The following is a 14562-nucleotide window of genomic DNA, read 5'->3' on the forward strand; positions in this document are numbered from 1 at the left end:
GGAATTAAAGAAGTCAGGCGTCCACCTAGAGAATGAGGATGAAGAATTGAAGAAGTCAGGCGTCCACCTGGAGAATGAGGATGAAAAATTGAAGAAGTCAGGCGTCCACCTGGAGAATGAGGATAAAGAATTGAAAAAGTAAGGCGTCCACCTGGAGAATGAGGATGAAGAAAAGGAAGAAGTCAGGCGTCCACCTGGAGAATGAGGATGAAGAATTGAAAAAGTCAGGCGTCCACCTAGAGAATGAGGATGAGAAAAGAAGAAGTCAGGCGTCCACCTGGAGAATGAGGATGAAGAATTGAAGAAGTCAGGCGTCCACCTGGAGAATGAGGATGAAGAATTGAAGAAGTCAGGCGTCCACCTGGAGAATGAGGATGAGAATTAAAGAAGTCAGGTGTCCACCTGGAGAATGAGGATGAAGAATTGAAGAAGTCAGGCGTCCACCTAGAGAATGAGGATGAAAAATTGAAGAAGACAGGCGTCCACATGGAGAATGAGGATGACGAAAAGAAGAAGTCAGGCGTCCACCTGGAGAATGAGGATAAAGAATTGAAGAAGTCAGGCGTCCACCTGGAGAATGAGGATGAGAATTAAAGAAGTCAGGCGTCCACCTGGAGAATGAGGATGAAGAATTGAAGAAGTCAGGCGTCCACCTGGAGAATGAGGATGAGAAAAGAAGAAGTCAGGCGTCCACCTGGAGAATGAGGATGAGAAAAGAAGAAGTCAGGCGTCCACCTGGAGAATGAGGATGAAGAATTGAAGAAGTCAGGCGTCCACCTGGAGAATGAGGATGAGAAAAGAAGAAGCAGTCAAGACACCCACCTGAAGAACGAGGGAATGAAATTGAAATGTTGAAATCAAAAGCCCGCTCATATGAAAAAGGAGCACACTTAGGATCAATAAAGCAGAGGAGTCCAACAGAATCCCCAGCAAGAAACAACAAGAGTCCCAAAAGAAAATACGGGACACAATGAAAAGGAATACGGAATAAGCCAAATGCCCAAGAGTCACCAAAATATCAAGACAACAAGAAACGCAAGGGCATGATCTAGATAAGATTTTTATAATTCCTGTACCATAATCTAGTTTAATTTTTGTATTTCCTTTAAAGTAAGGTGTAATAAGGAGGTCAGCAAGCAGTAAAAACAGCACGAAGCAGCAGTAACATCACAGTCCCACGGTAGTCCCAGCTACCCAAAATTCCCGAACTACATTGACCTGATTCCTTTATAGCCAAGGATATGTAGGAAACCTTTGAAGCAGAGGTTCGGTCAAATCTTTCTAAAAATGCTTCCCACGGAGTATTCGAACGGGCAAAAATCGCTCGTATCCGCTCACTTTATCTTTGCACGAAAACTCTTCGAGTTTCCGCACAAAGAGGGGCAGCTGTGAGCACGTGATTTTTGCCTTACGAAAACTACTCCAAAATAAAATCAAAAAATAAAATAAATTTCTTTTACTGTGTAATTTTTGAATTTGCGTGGTGTTAAATATTTGTGTTATGACCATAAATGTTTACTTTGTCATAAATAAAATGAAAAATAAAATAAAATACATGTTGCATGCATATAGGATTTAATTATGCATTTAAAAGATAATTTAAATAAAATCACAAAAAATATGCAATCGTTCTAAATATTCCACTGTGTGATTGATGTTTTGTCTATGTGTTAAATAATTGTTATAGAGTAATTAATATATTTTTGTGAAGTTAAAATTATTTTATAGTTAATATTATTGTAATGATAATTTTGTTTTTATTTTTTATTAGGATTTTATTAATTAATAAAATCAGAAAATAAAAAATATATACAAGTTGTAAAAAATTTGGACCTGGATTAAAATCCAGGCCCAAATCAATTTATCCCCCCCACAGCCCAATCCAAACAAACCAGGCATCCGGTCCAATATCAAACGAGTCAAAACGACATCGTTTGATTGTGGTTTATTAGTGACCGTTGGATCAAATCCAACCAACGGCTGAGATCCCACGAACCTAACCCATAATCTTACCCGATCCAACACCCGGTTCAACCCGTCCCCCCAAACCTAAGCCAAACGACGTCGTTTGGTTAAGTGAGTAGATCCCGGCCTTTCATTTTGATTGATCGGACGGTCAATATCCACCCACCATTCCCTATATAAACCTATAATCCTTACCCCGCCCCCCTAACTAAACACCCCCCCTCCGCCCATGTTCAATATCGTTCCAAACCAAATCCCTAAACCTAGCCGCCCCTATTCCCCTTCGCCTGAAACCCGGCGGCATCAACGCCGCCGGTCTCCACCTTAACACCCCAGAACCCCCTGAACACCCTCTATCCGAATATGTTAGCCTCTTGGCTCGAATCTTCCTAAAGGTTCTCGAATCTTCATTTGAAGATTCGAGCCAAACTTAGACCTAAACCTAACAGCCCCAAATCGACACCATAGCTTCCCCTAACCACCCTAAGTATGGATCTGTAGTTTGTTTGGCTCGAATCGTTTCCGAGCTTCTCGAATCTTCTTTTGAAGATTCGGACCAAACAAGAACAAACTCAGATCCGTTTTAAGCTGACACCAAATGACCCCTAGGCTACCCTCACCCTTGTATCATATTTGGTTCTCCTCGAATCTGACCAGAAATGGTTAAATCCCAAATCGAACTTTCAAGAACCCTAAAAATACCAGACTTTTGGATTCTGTCCAGATTGAATAAAGATTGAGGTTTAATCGACCTTAGTCGAAGTATTTTCAGTGGAAAATACTTCGACTAAGGTCTGTTTGATTTCAAACAAAGTCCAAATCCAAGTCGAGTTGAGTTCAGTTGAATTTAAAGGTTCAGAGGTAATTTCTGTTTCTTATGAGCATTCTATGAGTATTCTATGTTTGTTTTCATTAGTCTGTTTAATTTTTCATATTTTTTTAGTCAATTCTGTTATACTGTCTCATACTCGTCTATTGGATCAGAATCATACTATTGTTTCTGTTGTTTACGAGTGGTCATAATATGTGTAATCGACTCGATTAAGTTCGTCGATTAGTTGTTTTGTAAATTCTTATTGCCATTAATGCTGTTTGTAATACCCTGTTTATCCGTTTGGAATTGTTTATTGTCATTGAACTCAGTCAATTAGTTCTTCCCAATTAATTGATTCTCTTTTAATAATTCAGAAAGTTTGTCAATGGTATGTATATATTGTTTTCTGAACAGGGCATTGTCAGTATATTGACAATGCTCCTGTATTTGTTTGCTTTTAGTTCAGTTTTGAATTTCAGTTGAAATAATCCTGCATGTTCTGTGTAATGTTAAGGGTGTTTTATTCAGTGTTCAGTTGAGAATCCCCTGTTTAAATTCAGTTCTTGTCAATCAGTTATTAGAAATGTGATATACTGTCTCAAAATCATAGGATTGGTTGTAGCTGTAAATCAGAAGGATAATTAAGTTTATACAGATTATAGAATCTGTTTTACAGTGGGTTCTGATTTTTCAGTAATAACAGTAGGTTTTCAGGGGTACTACTGGTAATGAAACAGTGAGGTAATATGATATAATAGAGGGCTGAAAGTGGTATGTTAATGGCTATTAGTTAATGATACTAATGGGGAACAAGGGATAATGGGCTGCTAGAAATCAGGAAAAAGTTAACTTGATGGGATTTAAAGTAGTAAAGGGAGATTTTAATGGAATTTTTTCTGTTTTTAAAAGATAAAAGGGGGTACGGGCAGCACTTAAAAAGGGGGGACAGACCTGTATAAGATAGAGGGAATGGAGACTGATTTAGGGGAGTTTTTCAGAAAACTTGAAGAGAGTTTAAGAGTTTTTTTTGAGAGATTTCAGAACAGAATTTAGACAGACTTTAAGAGTTTTCAGAGAGAGCGAAATCAGTTTTCAGACAGAAATTTTAAAGTTCAGTTTTCAGAGAGATTAGAACAAGGAAAATTGAGATCTTGGGCAGATTTTAGGAGATTGAAAGAGGAAAATCAAGCAGAAACAGAAATCTGAAAAGGAAGATAGAAAGAAAGCAAAACAGAAACATTAAAACAGAATTTTACATCGGAAGTTAGTATTGAAGTTGATTCTGTGTTTAAAAATTGAAATTTTTTTAGTCGGTTTTGTTCCAAGTCTCAGAATCAGAAATATCATTCTCTTCATTAAATCTGTCCGGATTTGTTCAATATCGTTGTTCAGTTAAAAATCTGAAACTTCTTAAAAGTACTGTCACTGTGCATCTGGGTTCTTCGGGTCTTATTATTGCTCAAACCTGTGGAAAGACTGCTATTCCATTGATTTTGTTACTGCTGCTACTGCTGAAATTTACTCATTCTACCTTCATTTTCAGGTACATGTCTTTTAAATTTTAAGTTGGAAAGAGATTCAACATGACTCATCAATGAAGCTTGAATTGAAATTCTGTTTTTCCATTTGTCCAAGTTCATCAGTTTAAATTTCATTTTTTCGTTTCATGTTAGTTAATTAGTAGTGAATTCAATTTGATAGCTATGAGCTAATTGTCTTACTTTGAAAGTTCGTATAAAGCTTTGTAATAATGTTAGTCCTTCATCTCATTAGTTTAATCATATTTGAACTGTCAAGGCAAGAAACATGACATAAAGATTGGCTATTTACTAGGCCTTATGGCATTGTTAGAATGAAGTGAAAATATCAAAACTATATTGCTAATTTATTCTTATACTTGATTTAGTTATGGATGGAATGATATAAGTTGTACATTCTTATGTGGTATGATAACAAGTATTTATAGAACCATTAGTGGATAGTGAGTTGAGTTGTTATGGCTCATTACGATGTTAAAGTGCTACGAATGTTTCAAGACATACAAATAGGTGGCATGTAAAGCAATGTTGTTAATTAATTTGTACAATAATTCCCTTTATTATCAATTTGATGCCTATTTACCATCCTAAATAAATAATTAGGCCTATTAGATTAAAAGCAAGTATATGAGAATAAGATGAGATATACAAATTGCAACACTTTTTATCAACGACAATTAGAAATAGGACTTGCACTAAATAGAAATAATAAAAGTTCTTAAAAAAAATATTCTTCCCTTTATAAATCATTTTTAGTTTCATATACAATTCATTATTGGGCATGTAGATATATATGTTGTATTTGTGAAGAATAGTATTAATCATGTTTTTTATTTAGAATTTGAATAGTCTTGGATGAACATGTTATATGCGGAAATTATAATCAACAGGCAACATTCAACAAATTGTGAATTCTTTTTCAAGAATTAAAGGGTATCTTAAATGAAGATTTCTCATAATATAATAAACAATTTATGGAAAAAATCCCTAATATCATTACAAATATTTTGCGCAATTAGGGATACATTCGCGTACCCTGATTATATTTTTAAAAGCAAAAAATTAGGATTATGCGTATGCGCAATTTCGAGCGAATATTTAATAAAAGAATTTTTCCAAAGGCGTTAAATCAATTTCATAAAAACCCGAGATGTATGGTTTACTATTTAAGAAAAACAAATATTCTTGATTCGACACAATTTCGAAAAAATGATTGTTTAATAAATATATTACCAAAAGTTATCGTGTACACGTACGCGTGACACAATTCCGCATTTTTAAATTTATAACACGAATATACGTACGCGTAATTCGATTCAAAGAAGGGTCCTCAATCACAATAAGTATAAGCGGTAGTAAAATCATGTAACATCAATATATTTAATAAAATCAAGATAATTAAGCCAATAATAAAAACAGTTAAGCGACCGTGCTAGAACCACGGAATTCGGAAATGCCTAACACCTTCTTCCGGATTAACAGAATTCCTTACTCAGGATTTCTGGTTCGCAGAATAATAAACAGAGTCATATTTTCCTCGATTCAGGGATTGAAATTGGTGACTTGGGACGCCTTAAAATTCCCAGGTGGCGACTCTTAAATAATTAAATAAATCCCGTTTCGACTGTCCTTTAATTGGAGAAAACTCCCCACGCGCCCCGCGGGCGCTGTAAAAAGGAGGTGCGACACCAACTAGCGTAATTCGGGAGAATATGTCTAGTAAATTGTGGTAGTTACTCGGGAGAGAATTACGACACTTAGAGTGCTCATGATTGGTAGAGAAGACTTAGGCAAATTTATAGAAAACGTAGTAGAAATGATTCCGACAATAGGGGAAACCATAACCTTAGATCATTCAAATTCTTGTCTACAACCCATTCATAGTTAGTTATTAATTATTGCATTTTCATTACGTGATATTTAGTTAGTAAACATAAAATTTGGTACTTAAATATTTCTGAAGATTGATTGCGTGAATTTGTGCACCACTAGTAGCTGTGTTTAATAGGTTAATTCCTTGTGGGATTCGACTCCGAACTTATTAACCGGAATATATTTGCAATGATCGCTTATTCCTTTTTATAGGCATAGTTGGGCGTGATCAAATTTTGCCGAGGACGTATTATTATTACACATGAATTATTATAAACCAAGATCCAGTATTATTATTACGCCTGGATTATTATAAACCGAGATCCGATATTATTATTACACATGAATTATGTCGAGGACGTACGACCCTATCCAAAATACATGTACATATACCATGTCCACTGCCGAGGGTCGAACGACATGAACCATATATGCATCTATTAACCTTCCGAGGTGAACGACCTGCTCCCATGAGAGTAGTGGAAATTTACCCCGCTCGCGGAATATACTTGCGATGTAGTTGAACATAGATTTCTCAAGTTATCATGATATCCCTCAACTCCTTCCAAAACAAGAAATTTAACTAGGAACTTTTTAAAAAACTTGAAATCCTAAATCTCAGCTGTACTCAAGGCAATTAGTAAGCATAATCAAATAACGGTGGCAACAAAGCATGGTGTAGGCCTAAAACTACCCGAACTTGAGCATAATTAGTAGCTACGTACGGACTCTCATCACCTCGTGCATACGTAGCCCCCACAAATAGAAACACATATTAATTAAATCACCTATGGGGTTAATTCCCTCTTACAGGGTTAGAAAAGAGGCTTACCTCCTATTAAAGTTTACTTACCGTCCCGCAATTGTGATAAAACCCTCAATACGGTGCCAAACGACTTGAAACTAGTCAAATGTTATATAAAATAGTCAAAACATGTTCAAACGTTCATATCCTAGTGATTACCCAACCCCAATTGAAGAATTCCTAAAATTCGCCCCTAGGCCTATGTGCCCGGATTCCAAAAAATTTCGAAAAAACTTGTTACTCATAACCTAATGAACTCATATATATGATTTTCACTAAATTCCATAACCATTTTCGTGGTTAAATTCCATTTTTATCAAAAACCTAGGTTTTCATCTAAACCCGTGATTTTTAATAATGTACATGTTAAATATACCCATAAACTATCTATTTAACTCACAATGTGTAGGAATTACTTACCTCAAAGTGTTAGGTGAAAACCCCTCTCTAAGAGCTCCAAAAATCTCCCAAGGAATGCGATGAATGAGCCAAAAATGCCTAAGACCCGACTTAAATGAAGTGTTCTGCCTCCAGCATTTACGCACCTGTGGTGCTAGGCCCACATCTGTGGAGTTCCTCAAGCCCAGCGATGGCCGCTTCTGCAGACAGGACTTCTGCTTTTGCGGCGAGTGGGTCGCTCCTGCGGCGAGTGGGTCGCTCCTGCGGCATGAGCCATGCCTGTGTCCTCCCAAACCGCACCTGCGCGTTCGCATATGCACACAAAACCTGCATCTGCGGTCCAAGGCCAACGTTACTGAAGACACATCTATGACGCAAACCCCATATGCAGGCTCGAACCTGTGGCCCAAAGCTCACAGGTGCGGGTAAACTAGAACTGGTGCACCAGCAGCCCTCTTGAGTTTCAACTCAATTCGAGCACCATCCGAATGGATCTAGGGCCTCCCAGGCCCCGCCCGAACATGATAACAAGTTTGAAATCATAAAACGGACATGCTCTCATCCTCGGAATGCATAAAACAACAATGAAATTAAGAATCATACCCCAAACCAAATTGAATCAACTTATGAATTTCAAGTTCTTTTACCTTACTCCGAACGCGTCGATACATGCTTAGACTACTCGGAATGACATCAAATTTTGTATGCAAGTCTTAAATTACATTACGGATCTATTGCCAGCATCATAATCCTAATTGGACCTCAATAAGGCCAAAACCTACTCCAAACCAAATTTAAAGAACTTTAAAACCTTCAAAGAGCTAACTTTGCGCCGAAACGCTTTCGGTTTATCCAAAACCCGATCTGAACATACACCCAAGTCCAAAATCATCATACAAACCTATTGGAACCATAAACTCTCGATTTCAAGGTCGTTTACTCAAAACATTGACCGAATTCAAACTTAGCTTTTTAAGGCCAACCTATGGAACCAAGTGTTCCGATTTCAACCCAAACTCTTCCAAATCCCGAACAAACCATCCCTGCTAGTCATAAAATAGTAAAAGCACATACAGGGAGTCTTATTTAGGAAAACAGGATTGTAGAAAGCAAAATGACAGGTCGGATCGTTACATTCTCCACCTTTTAAACAAACATTCGTTCTCGAACGAGTCTAGAATCATTCCTTGATTGCTGAATAAGTGTGGATATCTTCTCTGCATGTCCTCCTCGACCTCCCAAGTCACCTCCTCGACTGGTTGGCCCTTCCATTGAACTTTTACTATAGAAATATTCTTAGACCTCAATTGGCGAACCTGCCTATCAACAATGGCAACTGGCTCCTCCTCATAACCTAGTCTCTCATCTAGCTGAACTGTGCTGAATTCCAACACATGCGATATACCAGTATGATACCTCCGGAGCATAGACATGTGGAAAACCAGATGAACTCCTGATATATTGGGAGGCAAAGCAAGCTCATAAGCAACCTCTCGAACTCGTCTCAACACCTCAAGCAAAGCTATAAACCTTAGGCTCAACTTTCCCTTCTTCCCAAATCTCTGTTGCGCCCCCTTTTTCCTCGCGGAGTTCAGGTTTCGACATTCATTGGGAACAACTCATTTCATTTTTGGAATTAGGTATTTTAAGAGTCGCCACCTAACGGATTAAGGTGCGTTAGGGCACCTAGAGCAATTAACTCATATAACTAGTTTGCATTATCAGAGATTGGGTAACGACTCGAAATAACCTTGAGGAAAAAGTATTAGGCAGCCCTCGCAGTCCACAAAGGTGGGTACCGACCGAAGTCAATTATGTGAATTAGTCATTTAACAAATAGATAGTCTAAGCACATATATAAGATAAAGAAAATTTGACAGATAAGCAGTCTAAGCACACATGTAAATAAGGTGATGGAAGTCCTAGGTTTGTTAGCCTATAGAATCACATATGTACAATACCCGGTAAGCCTTCCTCAACTAGAGGGGTTACACGTGGCATTGGCGCACAGGTCATCATATCCTTGACTACCCAATTCCCTCCCCTTGGTCATAGCCTAAAGGGTTCTAGCAACCTTAAGATATATCCTATGCGTGCACCACCCGTCCCTTTACTTATATAGTCCCGGAGGTACTTTAGGACTTCTAGTTAGGGTGGATCTATACTCTCCTACAGTAACTAAAAGGACAAAACACTAGGAGACAAACAAAACAATTAGGACTGTCAAGTAAAGAACAATAAAGGGGGCTCACATTTTACCTCCACAAATAGAACACACAAATGTACGTCTTAGACAACAGTGTTTTAGACATTTGTAAAGAGTCCTAATGACATGATATCTAGGTGAACACAAATCAGTACATATGCAAAGTTTTATTAAAGCGGGAACCAATACCTAATCAGCTTGCCTACTCATTTTAGAGGGGGTTGCTGAATCTAGATAGTTAATCAGAAGCACAGTTTTACAGTTTACATGATTTTTATTCGCCCTACAGGCTTGCCTAGGAGTGTATCAATGATATCCTATGGACTGGATATGTAGTCATCAATCAGAAGTGCAATAACCAATAAAACCATTTTAAACAAGCAGTTTGGGTTCATTAGATCCTATGGGCATGTTGTCTAGATGAGAGGACTGATTTTAGACAAGGCAACAATTTTAAACCTGATTGGCATGCGAGGATTGATTTTAAACTCACAAACATAGTGTCCATAATGTAAGATTGGTTTTAGACCCTACAAGCATGGTTTCTAAGTTCCAAATACGCTTAACCTATTTAGCATGGCTCCTAAATGCAGAAATTAACTTTAAACTTATAGGCATGATGTCTAAATGTGCAAGACTGATTTTTAACCTATAGACATGATATCTGAAAGTGCAAGATTTTATTTTAACCTATGGGCATGATATCTAGAATGCATGCAAATAGTCAAACAACACAACAATATGATTTCTGATTGCAGAAGTGGATTTCAACCCTATAGTCATGATATCTAGAATGCACACAAGTGATGAACATTGTGATGTCCTATATTCATGGCTTCTAGGATGTAAAAACTTATTTTAAATCCTATATGCATGATATCTACCCATTCCCAACAAAATATGTATAATAATCCCTCCCTATTTACTAATTTCCCCAATATTTGTTTACAAAGTAATTAATATTACAAACCAAGTGTAAAATGAATTACAAGGATGATAGCAGTATACTATAGGGAGCCTGGATAGGCCCAAAGCAAAACCTGGAGAACCAGGCCTTCAAAAAGTCTCAAATGCCACATCTCATAGTGCTAGAGGGGTACCCTGATGTGTCAAAGTTCCCAAAGGCCACAGGGACCTAGGGCAGTGCTCACACCAAGGTCCTCTTAAAAGTCATCAGCTTGTGCAGTGTGTCAAAGTTCAGAGGAGCCTCATGGACTCCAAAGCAATGCTCACACTGGAGGGGCAAGAGCCTTTGTGTTCTAGGAATTGAAATGGATAGTGTTTTACAAGAGTAGTTTTTAGAAACAGTTTTAGACTCTTCAGGAAATAAGGAGCAAACATGATCATTCTTAGAACTTAGGCAAAGGTTTCAGCAATCAGTATTTAGATACAAATAACTTAGTTTATTGGTTGTTACTAAGTGACCAAACATAGAAGCAAGGCATGTTGAGGATCAAACAACCACATGTAAATGGCAATAGGGATTGGGAAGCAAGGTATCCAGATAGGAGATCATGCTTGTAGGGAAGTAAACAGGACATAGATCTAACTTTAGACATAAGTAAACATGCAAACTTGCTGAAAGCAGAACCCCTAGTTCTAATTAAAAACAGAAGTCAACATGCTATTGTAGTAAACACATGTATTGGACAGGGTTAGATATAAACACATAGATTGAACATTAATAGTCATGCTAGGAAATACATAATTAGAAATGATATTGAGTACATAGTTTGGAGCATAAGTAGGCACATAGATTGGACAGAAGTAGTCATGCTAACCAACACATGGATTGAACAGAAGTAAGTATGCTGATAAATACATAGATTTAAAAGAAGTGGCATGCTGATAAACACACAAATTAATTGAATGACAATGGTAGAGGCATACCAGTTAACGAAGCAGAAACAGAAGGTAAGGTAGACAAGATTCAACAGCCTAGCCTTGGCTTTCAGCCGGCTAGTCAAGCAGTGATCACAAGTAGTAGAGTGAGAGATGAGGAAAGTTTTTATGTGTGTGTGAATTATTGTCCGTGTCTAAAGTAGAATGAGAGAGTATATATATATATATATATATATATATATATATAGGAGTCAAATAATATAGGTAAGTAAGGCAAGGCAAATTAACATTGCAAAAATAAGGTAAGGAAATAATCAAATAATCAATCAAGCTTGATTGGGGGTAGGAAATTACAGAATTATACCATAAATAACTCTAATTGAATTTCAAATAAGGCAAGAAGTAGGTTTAACAGTCAATTAGGGTTAGAACCCTTAAATCAAGTAATCAGTTTCACAAATAAGGCAACACGGTTAATCAGAGACCAATAAAAGGGTCAATCAACCCATAGATAGACAAGAGATGTCAATTAAGAACTCAAGATTAAGAAAAACAATCAGAGATCAGTAAATTAGTTTAGTAAACAAAGGAAATCATAGATAATTAGGCTAATGAATCAATTATTCAAACAATAACGGCTAAGAGATTGAAATCAAACACTGAATAGTCAAACAATTGGAGCAGGAACATAACCATGCGAGAAAGATCAAATGAAACACAAAAACATCACAAAACCTTTTGTAAAAACGGAAGTGGAAACCCTAGATAATTAGAAAGATACTTAGGGTCGATTAGCAGCAGGAAGATTAGGAGAACTTTAAAGAAATAGCCATGGAAACAGAAAGCACTTCAAACATACAGAGATTCGAACAGCAGAAATCAGAGAAATCTAAAATCTAAAGTAGCATAGCGCTAAAAATCAGTTAGTAGTAGAAAAGTAAAAGAACCTTAAAGAACAACCATAGGCATTTGAAAACACTTCAAACATGCAGAGGATCGAACACCAGATAATAAAGAGATCGTACCTAAGATAACATAGTGCCAGAAATCGACTAATAGTGAAGAAACAAGAAACTCTTTAAAGAAAAATAGACTATGAACTCAGAAACTTTCTAGATCTACAAAGATCTGGATGGATTCGTGGTTAAAATGAGGGTTTTGAAGAAAGAATGAAAGGGTAAAGAGAGTCCAGTCTCACACAAGATACTATAAAACCATCGGATTAGTAAGACTCACAACCTTAGATGGACTCTCAGAGAGTCTTGAACCAGATCTGGTGAGATTTCTTCGAGATTTTTCTAGTAAATTATAAGAATAAGCAACCGGGAGACGTAGAGATCAGTAGAAGTCTCATACAACCATGGAAATCCATGGATCGAATAGCAATCAAAGGGATTAGGGCTGGTTTTGGGTGGCGATGGCTAGGGTTAGGATTAGGTCTCAGAGAGACGAAAAGCATTAGGAATTCTAGGGTGGCTGTTTGGCAAGAATGAATTACGTTTTGGGGGGCGGCGGGAGTCGTTTGGTTTAATTTGGTAAGAAGTGATGGTGGTCGTTGATCTCTGTGATCAACGGCCAGGATTGAAAGGTTTAGGGGCCGAGTTTTGATTCGATTTGGGCTTGGTCTTAGTGGGTTAGAGATTTGGGGTTGAAATTGGGCCATTTGATTTGCCTAGGTCCAAAATAAAAAGGGTTATTTGTTAAATACCCATTTAATTGCTAAAACAATTTTTTTTAAAATAGTTAATAAATTATAAAAAATGGTTTTCATGCCTAGAAATGTTTTAGAATAATTACGAAATATTTTAAAAATATAAAAGTCTATTTTCGAGTAAAATAATATAATAATGCATGCATGGGCTATAATTGCAAAGTAATTGCAATTATAACCCCAAAAATACAAATGTGGCTATTTGTGAAATAATTAAAACTTTGTACAAATGAAAATGATAAAATTAAGCCACAACATAATTATAAAACTATTTGTGATGCAATTGGTGATTGTTTATACAAATAAAAATGCTGGAATAAATTAATTAGAATCTTTTAAAAATTGCAGAAATTATGGAAAAATATTAATTGATGCTAATGCATAGTTTTGGAGGTATATGTGCATTTTAAAAAATAGTATAGGAAAAATTGGGTATCAACAACCTCATGATCCCCTTCATAGGCGAGACTTTTAAGAGAACCTTCTCGCCCACCATAAATGATAAATCACGCGTCTTCTGTCTAGACTGTGTAGTGCAACGTCGCTCCTGAATAAAATTTACCTTTTCCAAGGAATCCTTTACCAAATAAGTACCATATAACTTAGCCTCGACGAGCTCAAACCATCCTATGGGAGAACGACATCGCCGACCATATGAAGCCTCAAATGGAGCCATCTCAATGCTGAATTGATAACTGCTGTTGTAAGAAAACTTGGCCAAAGGCAAGAATCGATCCCACTTCCCTCCAAAGTCAGTCACACATTCTTTGAACATGTCCTCCATGATCTTAACTATCTGCTCTGACTACCGTCAGTCTGTGGATGAAATGTTGTGCTAAGTTCTACCTTGGTCTCCAACACACTCTATACTGCTCTCCAGAAATGTGAAGTAAACTGAGGGCCTCTATCTAATATGATGGAAATAGGCACACCATGAAACCGAACTATCTACTGAATATAAATCTGGGCCAACCTCTCTGAAGTATACACAGTCACAACCAGAATGAAGTGTACCGACTTGGTCAACCTGTCGACAATAACCCAAACTGCATCAAACTTCCGCAAGGTCCGCGACAACCCAACTACGAAGTCCATAGTAATGCGCTCCCACTTCCACTCAAGTATAGTCATCTGCTGGAGTAGGCCACCTAGCCTCTGGTGCTCATACTTAATCTACTGGTAATTTAGACACCTCACAACGTACTCCACTATGTCTTTCTTCATCTGTCACCACTAATAATGCTGCCTCAGGTCGTGATACATCTTTGTTGCACCTGAATGAATAGAATACCGAGAACTGTGTGCCTCCTCTAGAATCAACTCTCTCAAGCCATCAACATTAGGAACACATAAACGACCCTGGAGTCGCAGAACACCATCCATGCCGATAGTAACCTCATTGGCACCACC

The sequence above is a fragment of the Nicotiana sylvestris genome, chromosome 12 (assembly GCF_000393655.2).
Source record: "Nicotiana sylvestris chromosome 12, ASM39365v2, whole genome shotgun sequence".
NCBI lineage: Eukaryota > Viridiplantae > Streptophyta > Magnoliopsida > Solanales > Solanaceae > Nicotiana > Nicotiana sylvestris.